At 39.2% G+C, this 15,188-nt stretch overlaps 1 protein-coding gene across 2 annotated transcripts in view; it reads left to right on the plus strand.

Annotated features, from left to right (window-relative positions):
• The first annotated feature begins 11,880 nt into the window (after positions 1-11,880).
• The window catches only part of FRMPD4 (FERM and PDZ domain containing 4), an 895,030-nt gene continuing 891,722 nt past the window's right edge, over positions 11,881-15,188 (plus strand). For both annotated transcript variants that reach the window (XM_032285792.1, XM_032285788.1), the window contains exon 1: positions 11,881-12,187. The gene's annotated coding sequence lies outside the window, so the exon portion shown is untranslated. The remainder of the gene's footprint in view (positions 12,188-15,188) is intronic.

Here is a 15,188-nt window from a genome sequence, read left to right on the forward strand (position 1 = left end):
GGAACTCCCCTTTATAAAACCATCAAATCTCATGAGACTTATTCATATCATGAGAACAGCATGGAAAAGACCTGGCCCTGTGATTCAGTTACCTCCCACTGGATCCCTCCCACAATGTGGGAATTGTGAAAGCTGCAACTCAAGATGAGATTTGGGTGGAGACACAGCAAAACCATATCATACATGGGAATGTGGACTGAAGACTAACTCACTCAATTTTTCTGAAACTAGGTGGTATTGAGTATTTTTTTTTCCATAGATACCTCCCCCCTGACCTTGTTGTTTTGATGTTGTACCATGGCAACACATAAAATGCACATCATCTTTTATTTTCTTCCTTAAATGGTGTGATGGAGGAATGGTGGCTGGTTTATGAGACTTCCCAGTTTGGAGAGATTAATGTAGTTACTGTAAAGTCTGTTCTGTGTGTGCACAAGTATTTCATAGGGTCTCAGGCCTGGGCCTCTTTCCATAGAATTCTGAGTCAAGCCCAAACATCACTTGGGGAGATAACCCAACATTCTTGAAGGTACCATAACTGCTGGAATAAAAACATTAAAAAGCTCCATGCTTAAGGAAGCAGTTACATTTTCTGTGAAAATAAACAAAGACCAGCCAAATAAGAAAGGCAAAAGCTATTAATTCAGAGCTTGCTATAGCAAGACAGTCAGCCATCATCGCTGCATTTGGCAACCATTGCTGACCACCCTGATAAGTCAGACTGCACCAAGGAATTAATGACTGAAAAAAATCTAAAAATGTTCAGAAAAAGAAGGAATGATGGAAATAATGCAACAGATATTAATGTTCTAGCCCAACATTTATTATGCTGAGATTTAGCATACCCTTTTCATATTTGCCTCCATCAACCACCACTCTTATGTTTGTAAAAAAAAAATTATAGAATAATATGATAATATAAAACGTTCAGAAAATAGACATTTATTCACTATCCCACTAATATATAGTCACATCTTATTGTATTTTCTGCATCTGTTCAAAAACCTTGTGTGATACATTTAGAATAGATAGAATAGATAGGCTAGAATAATGACCCCTCAAAGATACCCATATCCTAATCCCTGAAACCTGGGAATTTATTAGGTTACATGATAAATTGGGAATGAAGGTTGCAGATGCCATGAAGGTAGCTTATCAGTTGACCTCAAATAGATAAATTATCCTGGGTTATCTAGGTGAGCCCAATGTAATCATAAATATGCTTAAAAGTGGAAGATGAAGGTAGAACAAGACTCAGAGGGAAATGTGACGGTGGAAGGAGGCCAAAGTGATGCTATCTAAGGACTCTGCTGGCTTTTGGTACTTTGAAGATGGAGGAAAGGTAACCAGCCAAGAAATGCAGGTGTACTTCAGAGGTTGAACAAGTTAAGGACCTAGATCCTTCCCTAGAACCTCCAGAAAGGAATGCAGCCCTACTGACACCTTGATTTTAGCCCATTGAGATATGTTAGACTTCTAACTGCCAGAATTAAAAGATAACAAATTTTCATTGCTTTAAGCACATAAGTTTGGGGTAATTTGTTAAGAGCAGCAGTAGAACACTAATACACCTTGTTTTTTATAGTTCCATCATTCTTAAAAAGTTTTTTTTATCTTGCTATAGTTTTTATAATTATTTGAAAGGCCATATATTATGCTACAGAGCTGAAGTGCTTGTATTTCCTTAATCACACCTTGTAAATGAACATTAGATGTGTGAATATCTTTCTGCGTTTCCCTTTTCCCATAAGTTTAATTATTTCCTAAGGATATTCTGCCAGAAATTAAATTTGGGCTTTGAATTCTTTCCATTTTTTTCTATATTTAATTTTTAAAAATCTCTTAAGTTCACTAGGGGTGAGTGCAGTGGCTCACGTCTATAATCTCAGCTCTTTGGGAGGCTGAGAAGTTGGATCACAAGGTCAGGAGTTAGAGACGAGCCTGGCCAACATGGTAAAACCCTGTCTCTACCAAAAATACAAAAATTAGCTGGGTAGGGAGGCACACGCCTGAGGCAGGAGAATTGCTTGAACCCAGGAGGCAGACGTTGCAGTAAACCGAGATTGCACTGCTTCACTGCAGCCTGGGTGACAGAGCAAGACTCTGTCTCAAAAAAAAAAAAAAAAAAAAAAAGGCCACTTGGAATGTACCTTGATATGTGACATAATGGGAGTACTTTTTTCTTAATCTCTTTAACTTCATAGGCTGAATGATTTTTTTTCTTTTCTGTTGTTTGATAAATGCTTTATTTATTAAATATTCAATTTTATACAAAGGAAACTAATTTTCTTGGCTACTGATTCTTTTATTTGAAGTGATTTCTGTCTGTTCTTAAGCCTGTTGCCTTATAATACATATAAATTCCTGTGAGGACTAGTCTTCTTCCTCTGTCTTAGTCCATTTTCTGTTGTTATAACAGAGCATGAAAGACTGGGTAATTTATAAAGGATAAAAACTTATGTCTGATACTTCTGGAGGCAGTGAATCCCAAAGTCAAGGGGGATGAATCTGGTGAGGGCCTTCTTATTGGTGGGGACTCTTTGCAGAGTCCAGAGGTGGTATAGGGTATCACATAGCAAAGGGGCTCATGAAAGATAATCTGATTATATATATATACATATATATATACATATATATATGTATATGTATATATTTTATTGCATTTTAGGTTCTGGGATACATGTAAAGAACATGCAGGATTATTGCATAGGTAAATACATGGCAATGTGGTTTACTGCCTCCATCCCCATCACCTATATCTGGCATTTCTCCCCATGTTAACCCTCCCCAACTCCCTACCTCCCACTGTCCCTCCCGTAGTCCCCCCAATAGACCCCAGTGTGTGATGCTTCCCTCCCTGTGCCCATGTGTTCTCATTGTTCAATACCTGCCTATGAGTGAAAACACGGTGTTTGATTTTCTGTTCTTGTTTCAGTTTGCTGAGAATGATGGTTTCCAGATTCATCCATGTCCCTACAAAGGACATGAACTCATGTTTTTTTTTTTATGGCTGTATAGTATTCCATGGTGTATATGTGCCACATTTTCCCTGTCCAGTCTATCATCGATGGGCATTTGGGTTGGTTCCAAGTCTTTGCTATTGCAAACTGTGCTGCAATGAACATACGTGTGCATGTCCTTATAATAGAACGATTTATAATCCTTTGGATATATACCCAGTAATGGGATTCCTGGGTCAAATGGAATTTCTATTTCCAGGTCCTTGAGTAATTGCCACACCGTCTTCCACAATGGTTGAACTAATTTACACTCCCACCAACAGTGTAAAAGTGTTTCTATTTCTCCACATCCTCTCCAGCATCTGTTGTCTCCAGATATTTTAAAGATCGCCATTCTAACTGGTTGTGAGATGGTATCTCAATGTAGTTTTGATCTGCATTTCTCTAATGACCAGTGATGATGAGCATTTTTTCATATGTTTGTTGGCCTCATATATGTCTTCATTTGAAAAGTGTCTGTTCATATCCTTTTCCCACTTTTGAATGGGTTGTTTTTTTCTTGTAAATCTGTTTTAGTTCTTTGTAGATTTTGGATATAAGTCCTTTGTCAGATGGGTAGATTGCAAAAATTTTTTCCCATTCTGTTGATTGCTGGTTCACTCTAATGATTGTTTCTTTTGCTGTGCAGAAGCTCTGGAGTTTAATTAGACCCCATTTGTCTATTTTGGCTTTTGTTGCCAATTCTTTTGGTGTTTAGTTATGAAGTCCTTGCCTATGCCTATATCCTGAATGGTTTTGCCTAGATATTTTTCTAGGGTTTTTATGGTGTTAGGTCATATGTTTAAGTCTTTAATTCATCTGGAGTTAATTTTAGTGTGTCAGGAAGGGGTCCAATTTCTGCTTTCTGCACATGGCTAGCCAGTTTTCTCAACACCATTTATTAAACAGGGAATCCTTTCCCCATTGCTTGTTTTTGTCAGGTTTGTCAAAGATCAGATGGTCGTAGATATGTTGTGTTACCTCCGAGGCCTCTGTTGTGTTCCATTGGTCTATATCTCTGTTTTGGTACCAGTACCATGCTGTTTTGATTACTGTAGCCTGGTAGTATAGCTTGAAGTCCGGTAGTGTGATGCCTCCAGCTTTGTTCTTTTTGCTTAGAATGGACTTGGCTATGCGGGCTCTCTTTTGGTTCCGTATGAAGTTTAATGTGTTTTTTTCCAGTTCTGTGAAGAAGGTCATTGGTAGCTTGATGGGGATAGTGTTGAATCTATAAATTACTTTGGGCAGTGTGGCCATTTTCATGATATTGATTCTTCCTAACTATGAGCATGGAATGTTTCTCCATCTGTTTGTATCCTCTCTTATTTCCTTGAGCAGTAGTTTGTAGTTCTCCTTGAAAAGGTCCTTTACATTCTTTGTTAGTTGTATTCCTAGGTATTTTATTCTCTTTGTAGCACTTGTGAATGGCAGTTCATTCTTGATTTGGCTCTCTTTAAGTCTGTTATTGGTGTATAGGAATGCTTGCAATTTTTGCGCATTGATTTTGTATCCTGAGACTTTTCTGAAGTTGCTTATCAGTTTAAGGAGATTTGGGGCTAAGATGATAGGGTCTCTTGAATATACAATCATGTCATCTGCAAATAGAGACAGTTTGACTTCCTCCTTTCCTAACTGAATACCCTTTATTTCTTTTTCTTGCCTGATGCCTCTGGCTAGAACTTCCAATAATATATTGAATAGGAGTGGTGAGAGAGGTCATCCTTATCTAGTGCCAAATTTCAAAGGAAATGCTTCCAGTATTTACCAAATCAGTATGATATTGGCCTTGGGTTTGTCATAAATAGCTTTTATTATTTTGAGATATGTTCCACCGATACCTAGTTTATTGAGAGTTTTTAGCATAAAATGCTGTTGAATTTTGTCGAAGGCCTTCTCTGCATCTATTGAGATAATCATGTGGTTTTTGTCTTTGGTTCTGTTTATGTGGTGAATTACTTTTACAGACTTGCATATGTTGAACCAGCCTTGCATCCCCAGGATGAAGCCTACTTGATCATGGTGAATCAGCTTTTTGATGTGCTGTTGCAATCAGTTTGCTAGTATTTTATTGAAGATTTTTGCATCTATGTTCCTCATGGATATTGGCCTGAAGTTTTTTTTTTTTTTTTTTCATGTTGAGTCTCTGCCGGGTTTTGGTATCAGGATGATGCTGGTCTCATAAAATGATTTGGGGAGGGTTCCCTCTTTTTGGATTGTTTGGAATAGTTTCAGAAGGAGTGATACCAGCTCCTCTTTGTATGTCTGGTAGAATTCGGCTGTGAACCCATCTGGACTTGGGCTGTTTTTGGTTGGTAAGATATTAATTGCTACCTCAACTTCAGCCCTTGTTATTGGTCTGTTCAAGGTTTCAACTTCTTCCTGGTTTAGGCTTGGGAGGGTGTAAGTTTACAGGAATTTGTCCATTTCTTCCATGTTTACTGGTTTATGTGCAGAGAGTTGTTTGTAGTAATCTCTGATGCTGGTTTGTGTTTCTGTGGAATCGGTGGTGATATCCCCCTTATCATTTTTATTGCATCTATTTGATTATTCTATCTTTTCTTTTTTTTATTAATCTGACTAGTGGTCTATTTTGTTGATCTTTTCAAAAACCAGCTCCTGGATTTATTGATTTTCTGAAGGGTTGTGTCTCTATCTCTTTCAGTTCTGCTTTGATCTTAGTTATTTCTTGTCTTCTGCCAGCTTTTGAGTTCTTGTATCTTGCTCCTCTAGCTCTTTCAATTTTGACAATGGGGTGTCAATTTTACATCTTTCCTTGCTTCTCATGTGGGCATTTATTGCTATAAATTTTCTTCTAGACACTGCTTTAAATGTGTCCTATAGATTCTGGTATGTTGTGTCTTCGTTCTCGTTGGTTTTGAAGAACATCTTTATTTCTGCCTTCATTTCATTGTTTATCCAGTCAACATTCAAGAGCCAGTTATTCAGTTTTCATGAAGTTTTGTGGTTCTGAGTTAGTTTCTGAATTCTGAGTTCCAATTTGATTGCACTGTGGTCTGAGAGACTGTTATGATTTCCGTTCTTTTGCATTTGCTGAGGAGTGATTTACTTCCAATTATGTGGTCACTTTTAGAGTACGTGTGATGTGGTGCTGAGAAAAATGTATATTCTGTGAATTTGGGGTGGAGAGTTCTGTAAATGCCTATTAGGTTTGCTTTTTCCAGGTCTGAGTTCAAGTCCTGGATATCCTTCTTAATTTTCTGTCTCATTGATCTGTCTAATATTGACAGTGGAGTGTTAAGCTCTCCCACTATTATTGTGTGGGAGTCTAAGCCTCTTTCTAGGTTATTAAGAACTTGCTTTATGTATCTGGGTGCTCCTGGATTGGGTACATATATATTTAGGATTGTTAGCTCTTCTTGTTGCATTGATCCTTTTATCATTATGTAATGCCCTTCTTTGTTTCTTTTGATCTTTGTTGGTTTAAAGTCTATTTTATCAGAGACTAGGATTGTAACTCCTGCTTTGTTTTGCTCTCCATTTTCTTGGTAGATATTTCTCCATCCCTTTATTTTGAGCCTATGTGTATCCTTGCATGTGAGATGGGTTTCCTGGATATGGCACAGCGATGGGTTTTGACTTTTTATCCAATTTGCCAGTCTGTGTCTTTTGACTGGGGCATTTAGCCCATTTATATTTAAGGTTAATATTGTTATGTGTGAATTTGATCCTGCCGTTCTCATGCTAGCTGGTTGTTTTGCCCATTAGTTCATGCAGTTTCTTCATTGTGTTGATTCTCTTTACCATTTGGTATGTTTTTGGAGTGTCTGGTACTGGTTGTTCCTTTCTATGTTTAGTGCTGCTTTTTTATTGCATTTTAGGTTTTGGGGTACATGTGAAGAACATGCAAGATTGTTGTATAGGTACACATACAGCATTGTGATTTTCTGCCTTTGTCCCCATCACCTATATCTGGCATTTCTCCCCATGCTACTCTCCCCTACTCCCCACCCCCTGCTGTCCCTCCCTTATTTGCCCCTGACAGACCCCAGTGCGTGATACTCCCCTCCCTGTATCCGTGTGTTCTCATTGTTCATGTTTAGTGCTTCTTTCAGGAGCTCTTGTAAAGCAGGCCTGGTGGTGATGAAATCTCTGAGCAATTGCTTGTTCATAAAGGATTTTATTTCTCCTTTGCTTATGAAGCTTAGTTTGGCTGGATATGATATTCTATGTTGGAAGTTCTTTTCTTTAAGGATGTTGAATATTGGCCCCCACTCTCTTCTGGCTTGTAGGGTTTCTGCTGAGAAATCCACTGTGAGTCTGATGGGCTTCCTTTTGTGGGCAACCCAACCTTTTGCTCTAGCTGCCCTAAGCATTTGTTTTTTCATTTCAACCGTGGTGAATCTGATGACTATGTGCCTTGGGGTTGCTCTTCTTGAGGAATATCTTTGTGTTGTTCTCTGTATTTCCTGGACTTGAATGTTGGTCTGCCTTGCTAGGTTGGGGAATTTCTCCTGGGTAATATCCTAAAGAGTGTTTTCCAGCTTGGATCCATTCTCTCCACCACATTCAGGTACACCTATGAAATGTAGATAAGATCTTTTCACATAATGCAATATTTCATGGAGGCTTTGTTTATTTCTTTTTACTATTTTTTCTCTAATCTTGCCTGCTCATTTTATTTCATTGAGCTGATCTTCAATCTCTGATATCCTTTCTTCTGCTTGTTCGATTCAGCTATTGAAACTTGCATATGCTTCACAAAGTTCTCGTGTTGTATTTTTCAGCTCCATCAATTCATTAATATTCCTCTCTATGCTGTTTATTCTTGTTACCATTTCATCAAACCTTTTTTCAAGGTTCTTAGTTTCTTTACATTGGGTTAGAACGTGATCTTTTAGCTCAGAGAAGTTTGTTATTACCCACCTTCTGAAGGCTGTTTCTGTCAATTAATCAGACTCATTCTCCATCCAGCCTTGTTCCCTTGCTGGTGAGGAGTTGTGATCCCTGGAGGAAGATAGGCGTTCTCGTTTTGGGTATTTTTATCCTTTTTGCTCTGGTTTCTTCCCATCTTTGTCGATTTATCTATCAGTGGTCTTTGTGGTTGGTGACTTTCAGGTGGCATCTCTGAGTAGACATCCTTTTTGTTGCTGATGAAGTTATTTCTTTCTGTTTCTTACTTTTCCTTCTAGCAGTCAGGCCTCCCTGCTGTAGGACTGCTGGAGGTCCACTCCAGACCCTGCTTGCCTGGGGATCACCTGCAGCAGCTACAGCACAATAAGGGTTGCTGCCAGTTTCTTCTTCTGTTATCTTTGTCCCAGAAGGATACCCACCTGATGTCAGCCTGAGATCTCCTTTATGAGGTGTCTCTTTGGTTATAGGGGTGTCGGGGAGCTGCTTGAGGAGACAGTCTGTCCCTTATAGGAGCTCAAGTGCTGAGCTGTGAGCTCCATTGTTCTGTTCAGAGCTGCTGAGCAGGTATGTTTAAGTCTGCTGCAGCGGAACTCATAACCGCCTTTTTTCCCAAGTGCTCTGTCCCAAGAAGGTGGGGCTTTATTTATAAGTTCCTGTCATTCTGCTGCCTTTCTTCAGAGTTGCCTTGCCCAGGGAGGAGGTAGTCTGCCAGCAGAGGCATTGCTGAGCTGCCGTGGGCTCTGCCCAGCTGCTGTGGAACTTCCTTGCAGTTTTGTTTATAGGGGTATAGTTAGAATTTCCTTGGTAATGGCAGTATGCCTCAGTAATGGCAGACTGTCTCTGTAATGGCAGACTGCCTGTGTAATGACGGATTGCCTCAGTAATGGTGGATTGCCTCGGTAATGGCGGACTGCCTCAGTAATGGCAGACTGACTCGGTGGCGGTGGACTGTGTCAGTAATGATGGTTGCCCTTACCCCCACAGAGCTGGACCTTCCCAGGTCCAGCTGTGTTTACTGTGAAACTCTCAATCCAGAGCATTTCAGATTGCTGGTCTTTGTGGGGGTGGGACCAGCCGTGCCAGATCACCTGGCTCCCTGTTTCAACCCCCTTTTTTTCAGTTGAACGAGTAACTCTGTCTCCCAGGCATTCCAGTCGCCTGTTGAAATGGCGCCTGGATTTTTGCGAGTTTTTGTGTGGAGACCTGCTGTGCCAGCTGAAACAGCTGCGCTGGAGACTTGTGCTTTTCTGCCCGGGAATCTCCTGGTCTGTGGGCAGTAAAAATTCGTTGGAAATGTGGTGATCACTCACCCTCTGCATTTTCCCTGGGAGCTGCAATCCAGAGCTGTTCCAATTTGGCCATCTTCACCAATCTGATTTTTATCAGACTTCCTCTTGTGATAACTTATCCACTTCCTCAATAACCCATATACAGATTAATTCATTTATGAAGGAAGAGCCCTCATGACTCAGTCATCTCCCAAAGGTCCTATCTCTCAACATTATTGCATTAGGGACAAAGTTTTCAACACATTAACTGTTGGGGGACAAATTCAAACTATAGCACCCTCATTTGTTTAATTTCTTAATTGATTTTTCTATGAATTTTAAATAATTATTTCCACCTCCTAGAAAAATCCCATTGAGAGTGAGTACCTAGTGTCCACTGCCTTGAGAAACACCTTCAAAACTCTTAGCCTGACTGTAAAAGGCTCCAGTCATATGACTGCACTTTTCCTATTCCCATTTTTCAAAGACTTCAATCATATTTAGGGCACTTCTCTGCTACCTTCCCTGTAGATCATTTTCCATTTTATGATTCTTTGCTTATTTCTTCCCCAGCCCAGATTGCACTTATCACAGTGATTTGTCTCACAGGCTTTTCACCAACAACATAGCATATGAGAGTGTGAGTGCTGGAATCAGACAATCCTGGGTTGGAGTCTCAGCTCTATTTCTTACTAGCTGTGTGGCCTTGAATGAGTCACTCATCCTCCTTGAGGGTCAGTTGCCTCCTTAAAATTGGGTCAACAGCATCTTCCTTGCAGGGTTGTCAACTGGATTATAGCTAATATAGGCAAAGAATCAAGCAATAGGACAGTTGTTTTGTGTCTTTTGAATCTAATAATAAAAACGCTTGTATTTTGTATGTCTGTTTTTAAAATTTCATTTTCTGGTGATTAATTTTTGTTGTATTTGTAAAAGTCTTTTTTTGCTGTGGTTTGGACTTCGTTTAAAAATTTGTTCTTCTCCACAAGAGTTTGGGAAACATTATTCTACAGCAAGGGATTGACAGCCTATAGCCCTTGCACTGGCTACCTAGTTTTGTAAATGTTTAATTGGAACACAGCTACACCCATTCATTTATGTATTATGGTTGTCCCTCCATATCTTTGGGTTCTGCATCCATGGATTCAACTTCAGAAAATATGTGAAAAAAGAAAATAATAAAAAAGAATGGTATAATGAAAATATAACAATAAAAATTAATGCAAGTAAAATATAACAACTATATAGGATTTGTATTACATATTATAAATAATCTTGAGATGATTTAAAGTATATAAGAGGATGATTTAAAGTATACAAAGTGTGCAAATATTGTGCTATTTTATATCAGGGACTTGAGCATCCATGGATTTGGGTATCCATGGTGGTTCTGGAACCAATCCTCCAAGGATACTGAGGGATAACTATATCTATGGGTGCTTTTGTTCTACAAGGGCAGAACTGAGTCATTGTGACAGAGACTGCATGGCCTGCAAAACCTAAAATATTTGCTATGTGACTCTTTACAGAAAAACTTTGCCAACCACCACTCTATTCTGTGTTTCATAGTTCCCCAGCTGAATTGAGTCCCAGTTGTCCTCAATACTGACTTCCTTGATAACATACATTCTCTTGCCTTTTTTCCTTTTCCTGTCTTGTTTTCTCATCTACCATTGTTTCTTAGATTGTTTCCCATAGAAACTACCCATACTTACATTATTGACTCAAGGTTGACTTCTAGGCGTACCCAACTGCTGTGGTTTGAATATGTTACCTGAAGTTGGTATGATAGAAACTTGATTCCCAATGCGGAGATCTTAGGTAAGGCCTACTGGGAGGTGTTTGAGTTATGGGGTACCACCCTCAGGAATGCATTAATGCCATTATTTTGGAAGCTGGCTCATTAATATAGTAGTGGGCTCATTATTGTAGTAGAGGGCTCCTTACAAACATATGACTTTGGCCCCCTCTTTCTCTCTCTCCTACCCTTTCTTGCTTATCTGCCATGTGATGATGCAGCATGAAGGCCCTTGTCAAATATGCTGGTCCCTTGATGTTGGACTTTCCAGCCTTCAGAACTGTGAGAATAGATTTCTGTTTATTATAAATTACCCGGTCTCAGGTATTCTGTTATGGCAGCACAAAATGGACTAAGAAGCAAACCTACACAGTCATCATGTCTTTGTCCTAATCCTGCTCCTACAACTCACTAGAAGTGACCCTAGAACGTATCAGCTTCAGAACATCAGCTAAGCTACCGGCCCCTATCTCCCACCCTGTCTTTTCTGCAGCACCTTATGAAAATTCAACTTTGTGGGCATGAATTTCTCAAATTTTTTTTTAATCTATCTTACCAAGCACCACCTCAGCACCAGGGGTAGTAGAGGAGAGAATGAAGATGGGACAGAGGAAAAAAAATTCCATCTTGTCCTACATTTGATGCTCACTTCTTAATACAGCTTGTAAAGCTTATAGCTGATCCCAAGGTGTCAATGTATTTCAGTCATGGCTGATTGTTTTTCACTGACCTATGGACCTTTTCAGCCTTGTGGGACATGGCCAAGTCATGGCCCACCCCAGCCTTATTGCTGCTGCTTTCATTTGTTTCTGCCTACCACTTCTAATTACTTAGGTCACTTCAGGCTTTAAATCTGTCTTCTAAAGTGTAACACAGCCATAATTAGGCCATATGTTAATTAGCAGGATGACACCGTGTGCCTTGTCACTCGTGAGGGATGTAGATCATCCCAGAAAGTGCCATAGAAAGGGGAGTTCAGTAAGAAGAGGAAGTATAAGGAGGCTGGAAGTGACTCTTTGCTCAGCAAAAACTGCCTTAGCAGGAGAAAATGGCAGTGTGCAAGATGGGGAAAGGATGGGGTCACACAAAGAAAAAGAGCTAGAGTTGACCTATTTTCCACTCTGGGAATGAGATATAAGCTAGGAGGCAAGCCTGAGGCTGAGACTCCACCAGGGATGGCAGAATCTTCTGAAGAATTGGAGGTGCTGGCCAGGGCAGAGGTCAAGGTCTTGACGGAGGCCATTGATGAGGTGAGTGTCAGACATGCCCCTATCTTTATTGCCTGGAAGTTTGTGGGGAGGCCAATCAAAAATCAAGGCCAATCTCTGCTTCTATGGATAGTGTGAGTGCCCTTTAGGAAATCTAAAAGAGTTGGGTCTGATTGCTTGATTGTTTCTATGTGCCAGTTACTCATTTATTTCTGGTTCTTGTTTTCTGTTAACTAAACTTGTTTTCTGATGTTCCTGGCATAGGAAAGTTGAAAAGGAGACTGGATAGGTCATGACTGTTTCCTGTTTCAGATATTGTTACCTTTATCACTCAGGAGACAATTTCTAGGAAACTAATTACTGAGAGAATTCATTATTGGGTGGGATGACATGTGAATTATAAAGATATTAACTTCACTCCAGTTTGCTGTCAATCCATAATGTGACAGAAACCTGTTCTGCCATCACCTAACTAATGGATGCAAGGGACTAAGGCATTCATTTTAAGTTACATATTTGTTTGGATTTTAGAAAAAGGCATTTGTCACGGGAACTCTCAAAGCATACCAAGGGGACATTTTGAGGGCTACGTTTATGCTAATAATAATAATTATTATTATTTATTGCTAATATTAGTTGAGTTCCTACTATATTTCAAACCTTTACAGGCATTACTTCTAACACTCCTACAATTCAAGGAAAGTATCATTATCCCATTTAACCTGAGGCTTACAGACATTGGATCATACTCAAAGATCACACTGCCAGCTGAGACAAAACTGAAATCTATATTTCTTTTCTTTTCTTTTTTAAATTCTAAAATTTGAGCTCCTGTCATTTCCAGATAATAGATATTTTCAGCTTTGCCAGCCATACGGTATGTTTTGCAGCTACTCACAAAGGCAGCCATAGACAATTTGTAAATGAATGAATGTGGCTATATTCCAATAAAGCTTTATTTACAGACACTAAAATCAGAATTGAATATAATTTGCACATGTCATGAATTATTATTGTTCCTTGGGTTTCTTTTCAACTACATAAAAATGGTAAAATCATTCTGTTCACAGGCCATATAAAAATAGGTGGCAACCCAGGTTTGGCCCACAGGCAATAGTTTGTTCATCGTTGCACTGTACAAATCTGCCTTTCTAACAACTTACAAAAATAATGAAGTGAAAGCAACTGAGCTACATATTTTACCTAAGGGAGCCAAGCTAAATATGCTGATGCTTATGGGACCATAGTTCTTATTCTGGCTCTACCATCAAATTAAATGTATAGGATTAGGCATGTCTTAAACATTTTCCCAGATGAGGTTCCTAACAGCTCCACTATTCTTTCATCTTAATCATAGTTTGACTGTACCAAATGATTTCCATAAAATCACAATTTGAATCTAAGGTGACAAATGGGGTGACGCTATCAGCAGTATGGGGAAGACTGGGGAAAGAGCAGGTGTGTGGGTAACATCAAGAGTTTAACTGTGAGCCAGTGAAATTTGGGGCACATAATAGACATAAGTGGGAACAGTTGGATATAGAAATCTGGAATTCGGAGAGATGGCAGGACTTGATATTGAAATTTGGGAGTCAGCATGTAGACTGAATCTAGGTACATAATGGCATCTTTTAGGGCAGGTTGGCTATTGACCTTTGAGGTGGGGTAATTCTTCATCGTAGGGACTCTCCTGTACGTTGTAGGATGTTGAGCAGCATCCCTAGCCTCTAAATATTGACAGCACATTCCCCTCAGTTGTGACAACCCCAAATATCTCCAGACATTGACAAATGTCCCCTGGGGTTAAAGTTATCCTTGGTTGAGAATCACTGTTTTAGGCTGAGAATGGTCCTTTACAACTCCAACTTTGGAAATCAGAAAGAGGACGAGAAAATGGGAAAAGAGACCAAGGAGGAATAGTCAGTAAGTAGAAAAATTCAAATGCAGGGTCCCAACTATCTAGACTAGACTTGGTTTAACATTTGTTGAAAGCCAGAGGTGAAGGGTGGGCAAGACGCAATGCTCCAGAGATCAGGGCTGAGCCACAGTGAGCGCCACAATATTTGGTTGATGAGATTTCCAGTAGAGGTTAAAGGGATGGGGTAAACCAGGCTCTAAATGCATGGAACCTTAGGGTGATGCAATGGACAGGGTGTTTTCTAGTAGGGAATGGTTAAAAAAAATAGGTGGTTAAAAATAACATTGGGAAACCAAAGATAGAGACCCTTACGTGTTTCTTCTTCTTTCTTATTTTATTTTTAGAAATAACTCTCAGAGGATAAAACTGTTATGGTCTGGGTGAAGGAAAAAAACAAGAATAGAAATAGTTTCTATGGTTTTTGAGGAAAAGCAAAAGTACTTGAGAGATGCGGTTTTTAGCATCCTGAGCTGCAGGATGTGCTGTGTGTGTGTGTGTGTGTGTGTGTGTGTGTGTGTGTGCATGCACGCGCATGTGCGCGTGCCTAATTGTAGTAAAAAATAGTAAACGGATTGTGTGAACTCTCTCTTTATACATTTGAAAATTGAAGAGCTATGGCTTGACTAAGGCTCAATATAAAGGTTAAAAAATTTAATCCCTCATATTGAAATTAATGTCATTAAACAAGTGTGCCTCCTAGTCACATGATAATAATATACCAAAAGAAAAGGAAATGTCTGCTTTTTCCTTTTAAGTCTTCTCACATCAAAGTGAGGATAATAAAGTTACCTTATAAGGTTATGTAGAAGTGCTTTTCAGTGTTTAATACTTAGTTGGACTTCTGTAAATGTTTAAAAATAGTAACAATACGTATCCTGATAGTGGTGGTGGTTGCACAAATTTAGACATGTAATAAAATTTCATAGAAATATATACACTGCACTTTGCACCAAAAGAGCACAGAAAAGGAGTGAAATCCAAACAAGATTATTACTTGAGTTAATACTAATGTACCAATGTCTGTTTCCTCATTTTGACAATGTGCTATAGTTATGTAAGGTGTTCTCATTTAGGAAAGCTGGGTGAAGGGTACATAGAACAATTTCTTGTGAGCCTTAAACTATT

Source organism: Sapajus apella, unplaced genomic scaffold (genome assembly GCF_009761245.1).
Source record: "Sapajus apella isolate SASKATOON/1434 unplaced genomic scaffold, GSC_monkey_1.0 scaffold17, whole genome shotgun sequence".
Classification (NCBI taxonomy): Eukaryota; Metazoa; Chordata; class Mammalia; order Primates; family Cebidae; genus Sapajus; species Sapajus apella.